Source organism: Ochotona princeps, chromosome 3, assembly GCF_030435755.1.
Source record: "Ochotona princeps isolate mOchPri1 chromosome 3, mOchPri1.hap1, whole genome shotgun sequence".
Taxonomy (NCBI): domain Eukaryota; kingdom Metazoa; phylum Chordata; class Mammalia; order Lagomorpha; family Ochotonidae; genus Ochotona; species Ochotona princeps.
In genome coordinates, this window is record NC_080834.1 from 50354558 (window position 1) to 50360557 (window position 6000).

Genomic DNA, 6000 nt, shown 5'->3' on the forward strand with positions numbered 1-6000 from the left:
TATGACACAACTCCCTCAATGCCTGCAAAAGCTGGGGCTTGGGGCTGGGTAAGGGACAAAACCAAGGAGCCGGATCACAATTCAGGTCTCTCTAGTGTGTGACAGGAGCACAATGCTGGATGCAGACATATTAACTAGGAGACTAAATGACCACGGCTGCGTTTGTCATTTTGACTATTCTGTGGGTGATTTTATTTACTGTGTATAAACTTTAAAAATGGATTTATTTCATCACTGGAGATGCTTGATGTGAGCTGTGTTAATTTGTATGGGTATTTAAATATGATTACTGGACAGATCACTGGTTTACTCATCAAATACAGCTCATCTGTTAGAGAATGAAAACAGTATCCAGTCAACTACTTCTATCAGAGTAAATAACTTAGATAAGGGGAGATCAGAGAAATAACTCATGTGAAGTTATTTATTCAATATTCTATAATCAAAAGCTTTTTCTATGGAGCATAAAGGATATGAAAATAGCTTTAGCATACATAATTCCTTTTAATGTGAATTCAATTTTTTTTTAGCTAGAACACAAACATCAATGTAACTGAAACTTTCAGGAGCTTGAAACTAATAAGTATACTTTTGTTTATAAAATGTATACTTTACAAAATGCATTCACATTTGTGGCTTCAAAAACATTGTGGAGTAGGCATTGGGAAAGTTAGGCCACATATTTTAATTAAGGGAAACAGTTTAGGGTAGCATGTTGGTTTGTAAATTGTATTGTAGACCAACTTTCTGTTCACGTTGCACGTTCACCACCTGGGAGGCTAATTCTGCCAGGTGAGATTCTTGGTGAGCAAGCCTAGGAGAGGACTGAAAATTCTGCATTGTCACAACATTCCCAGGTGATGCTGGTGTCCACCTTGAGGACGGGTTGTGGAGGACTTCTAGACTCAATGTTGGTACTCTGTTGGAGGTTTGCATGGGATTGGCAGACATCCGTAGGACGTTTTTAAGGCTTTCCATTTTCTTCAAACACAGTGGCATCATTTTGATCTGATTGTATGTTAAAGTTGTACTCCAAATGTCATTAGCATGTTTTATTATTGCTATTTGTTATTAGTATTTCCAGTTACTTCACTTTTGATCCACCTTCATAATGGCCCAGGCAATGTAATGGATGATGGTTCAAGTGGTTGGGCCCCTGTTACTCACGTAGGAGGGTAACCCAGAAGAAGCTCTTGGCCTCTGGCTTCCACCTGGCACAGCTCTCATGTTGGAGTCATTTGGAGAATGAACCAGAGGATGGAAGATTCTTTCTTTTAAAATAACAAATAACTCTTTTAAAAAATTATTGGGTGCAAGATCTAGACTAGCTCCCCATGATGTTTTTAGCAAAATCTCCTCAGTCTAACCTGTGTGTATGCTTCCTCCTGCAGTGAGTGAAACCAAAGCCTGCATCTCATGCTAAAACATCTATGTCATTTCTACAGTTCCACTGCCTGATTAACATGGTAAGTAGAGCTTGTGCCATGGTCTTCTAGGCTCAGGACTCATGTCACTATATTACATATTTATTCAAATACTCTTTGAGGTCATGAAATAAAAATGACTCTTTCTATACGGTAAACAATGGAGGAATCATTAGGTTTGCTAGAGGGATCCCCTTTAAGAAATTCGAGAGTGAAAGCATACATTGGAAAAGAAACTGTGTTGAGAAGGGAGAAATATCTGCCCTGTCCTATTTATAAGCAGCTTTTTGGTTTTTTGAAAAGTACATCATCCGTCCTTTAGTCATAAAACTTAGGACTGTACAGAGTCCCGAAGATATTTTTATTTAAGCATATTACTATTGTAGTCATACAAGTTAAGAAACTTAGTCACAAGGTCATCTAGACAGGGACACATGTCCTTGGATGTTCTGATTAATGTGAGAATATTTATTACTTTTTGTAGTCTTGGAAAAAAATCCCCCACCTTACTGGTAATGTGAGGTTACAATCCAGAGTTGTAAGTTTCATATATTCCATTTTTTTTCCTTCACCCTCTGCCTCGAGCGGGGCCTATCATTTGATGAAAATTATATAAATAGAATGGAGCCAGAGAGGGTATTACAAACTGAGGCCAAAGAGTACACACTGAGGAACTAGGTGTCAATCAAAATGCATAAGCCCTGTTTATCTTTATGACAGAAATCGCCATCATGCATACTTTGGATTATTTGTTCTTATTGCATTCTGATGCAAAAGGCGCTCACTGAGTTTCTGGGTGAAAGGGTAGATGGTAATGAAGTGGCTAGCTGTAATGAGTACAATCAAAAACAGTTTTGAAATTGAATAACTAGTATTTGTGTTATGAATAGACTTGCTTTCAGCATACTGATACTATTTATCATCATCTTAGTACACAGTGGACAATGTTCTAAATGCTATATAAATCAAGTTTCTTAAAAAATTTTCATTTACTCGTTTTTATTTTATTGAAAAGGCAGACAGAAGAGCTAGCTAGAGTCAGATATTCCATCCACTCTTTAGCTCCCCAAATGGCAGCATTTTCTGGGACTGGACCGGGCTAAAATGGTGAACATAACAACTCAGTCCAGGTCTCCTAAGTTGGAGGCAGGGATACCAGCCATTTCAGCCATTGTCTGCTCCCTCTCAGTCCATGTGTTACTCAGAAACTGGAATCAGAAGGGGAACCAAGACTCAACCCTGGCACTGTGATGTGGGACACAGGTAGCCCGAGCGGCATTTTGATGGTCAGGCCCAATTTCTTCGCATCTAATGTCTTATTTCTGAAACACATCCAGTGTCAGGTGTTTTCTATGAGCTTTTTGTATCAGAGTGATAGCTTGGAAAAGATGGAAAAGAGAGTCTATCAACAGAGAGCTGCCACCACTAAACTGGTTTTTCATTGAATTTGCAGTGGTTGGCCCTAAAGTCTTAAAATTTCTTGAGCTCCCCTAGCTTTCATTTTGCTCTGCAAGGTGAAGCTAGCCAGTTACTCTGTGGTCTTTTTCTCTTTGGAATGCAGAGAGCCATTTAGAGTATGTTTCGTTTTGTTTATATTGTGCTTTAGGAGCCAAAACTGCAGCAATAAAGTATATCTTATTTGAGGTTTATTGACTCAAGTATTTGTAACATCAATGACTGCATTAATATAAATCCATTGTTATTCATGTTCATTTTTGTTTTTATAAAAATGTTACATTTCTGCCTTTTTTGGCCCCAGGTGTTGTGGCCATTTGCGGAGTAATCTAGTGAATGAATTATCTCCATTTCTTAGTCTCTTTCTTTATTACTCTTGCACATAAATAAAAGTCTTTTAAAAATAAAATAATTTTGGTGCAAAGTTTCTTGAAATTCATGCATAAGTGTTTCAGACAGTTTCTTAAAAATATACATCATAAGACAACTATACATAGTTTTAAAATGTTGGGTGCCAAAGTGAGAATCTTGTTAATTTCACTTTCCATGAGCATCTTATAGTTGTGTATTTCTTCTGAAGGAAACAGTTATTTGTATTAAGAATCAATGGGCAGGGCCCGGCGGCGTGGCCTAGCGGCTAAAATTCCTCGCCTTGAAAGCCCCGGGATCCCATATGGGCGCCGGTTCTTATCCTGGCAGCTCCACTTCCCATCCAGCTCCCTGCTTATGGCCTGGGAAAGCAGTTGAGGACGGCCCAAAGCTTTGGGACCCTGCACCCGCGTGGGAGACCCGGAAGAGGTTCCAGGTTCCCGGCTTCAGATCTGTGCGCATCGGCCCGTTGCGGCTCACTTGGAGAGTGAAACATCGGACGGACGGAAGATCTTCCTCTCTGTCTCTCCTCCTCTGTGTATATCTGGCTGTAATAAAATGAATAAATCTTAAACAAACAAGCAAACAAAAAGAATCAATGGGCAAATTATATTGCTTTCTCAGAATGCCTGTGTGGTTCTCTCTACCCCTTGTCCTGGAATGCCCCTCTTCCTTCTCTCCAGTCATTCAAAATGGTTATTACTTATCACGTGCCTGGGATTGGGGACTCAGCATTGAGTACAGCAGATCATTCTACTTTTATGGAGATCATGTTCTAACAGGAAGGTATTCATGATGATTTCATGGACAGAGATCACATACCACATTCTGAGTCTCTGTTTTGCTCCTGACTGCCTGTTTTATAATAACACATTCTTTCTTTTACAAAAAGATTTTCCTAAGGACTCCAGAAATATTATCAGTAAGACCCATTAATATTAAGGGAACAGATTTCATGTGTTTTGTAGATATACTTTTAAAATGACAAGCACTTACTTGGAATTTGTGCAGCTGTAATTATTATCTTCCTTTTTTAGTCCCTAGTTAAGTGTTTCAGTTATTAAAAGCAGGAATTGCAACTGCCATCAATTTGTTGTTTTATTTTGAAAATACTTACATTCATATGGAAATATAAACCTGCTCGTGCCTGATCATGTTTCACTTCCTCCCTGCCTCTAGAGGGAGCCAGTGGTGTTTGTATCTCTTGGCATGTGCTTCCACTACATCAATCCACATGTATACCTAGGCATGTCGACACAGTACTGCACTGCGTGCTTTAGAAGTTTATCTAAGTGTTAATATGTTAAATTATTAATTGCTTGTTTGACTATGTCTCTCAATATTTATTTTCACAGCAGTTCTCCACAGTGTTAGGGATTGCTACATTGCTCTGCTGTATAGTATTTCACTGTTTCAGTATAGTATGGGTTATTTATTCTACTGATTGTTAACATGTAGTCCCCCTTCTAATTTTTGACTCTTAAAGTCTTTACACCTACAATCTCCTGTGAGTGAAATATTGTAAATATATCATATGGCTTTTATTCAGATTCACAATTCAGAATTACAGTACCTTTTTGAACAAAGCTCCGTTCTGTCATTTACTTAACTCTTTTTTTTCTCTTTTCAGGTTCCATTGCCTCTTTATACTGAACTTGTATCGTAATACACTCAGCTACTTTCCCCTGTAGCTTCCAAACTGGGGTTTCAAGCTAAGATAAAAAACAGGAAGGTTAAGAATTAGAGCAGAGACGAAATTTTCAGGATTGCTGCAAGGGAGTGGGGGTTCCAGGTGGAGTTTGAAGAGGAACTCAGTGGAAGTGCCTTGCCTGTTGTGAGACACAGTGGTTGGATGATGCTTCCAAGCACACATTGTTCTGTGCAGTGTTTCATCATGACCTTCTAGATAGGACCTAGATTATGTGTTATTTGTAAGTGAATTAACATATTCATGATCTGTTTTCTTTAAGGCAAACTTGCAGAATATTGCTTATTGCTCGAGAAGACAACCGTTCATGCTTTCCAAGGAGCAAAGGAGGCTTCATTGTGTGGTACACGCCCAGACACCAGGCTTCTCCTACACCATGTGATTTAACCCGCTGGGAAAGCTCCCTCTGCAACCCCCTCAATATTAAGTGTAAATCTTGTCAAAAACATAAAAGTGAGCAAATTTCAATAATGACAGTGAGCTCTTCCTGCTTATATTTACAAACTGTTGCGAATTAAGTAGAGGTAGAAATTCAGAGGCCCGTGTGATTGTGTGTGTGATTGTGTGTGTGTGTGTGTTGTGTGTGTGTGTGTGTGTGACATTTATCTTAGCAAATGAGGGGATGATGTCATGGCGCAAGAGAGGTGCAATGATAAGCACGAGGACATGTCAACCTGTGCCAAGGGAAGATTAATGTGCTGCTCTAAAATAAAACTTTTATGTGTGTTGTTTACCCAAAGAAGTAGGAAAAGGGAACAAATGGAGCTGTCAGATAAAGTTCTGATGACATACAAAATATTAAAATGAACAGTGGATGATGTATGGATCATTGAAAGACATGGTGTTACTCCGTCAGCTCATCTTCTTTATTTGGATGTGTTTGTCCTTTTCTGAATATGATAAAACTTCTGCTCTATTTGTAATGGTTCACATTGGATCTTTGGAATTGGGCAATTTCCAATGGATATAAATGAATAGAGATAAATGATTTTGAAAAGGAAGTCAATTCAATTATCATGGTATATGAGAAACTATTTTTAACTG

At 38.6% G+C, this 6000-nt stretch overlaps 1 long non-coding RNA gene across 1 annotated transcript in view; it reads left to right on the top strand.

The window, feature by feature from the left end:
• Positions 1-5345, top strand: part of LOC131479813 (uncharacterized) — a 65120-nt gene extending 59775 nt beyond the window's left edge. The window contains exons 2-3 of the long non-coding RNA XR_009245109.1: positions 1392-1466; positions 5219-5345. This is a non-coding gene — a long non-coding RNA (uncharacterized LOC131479813). The remainder of the gene's footprint in view (positions 1-1391; positions 1467-5218) is intronic.
• Positions 5346-6000: the final 655 nt, after the last annotated feature.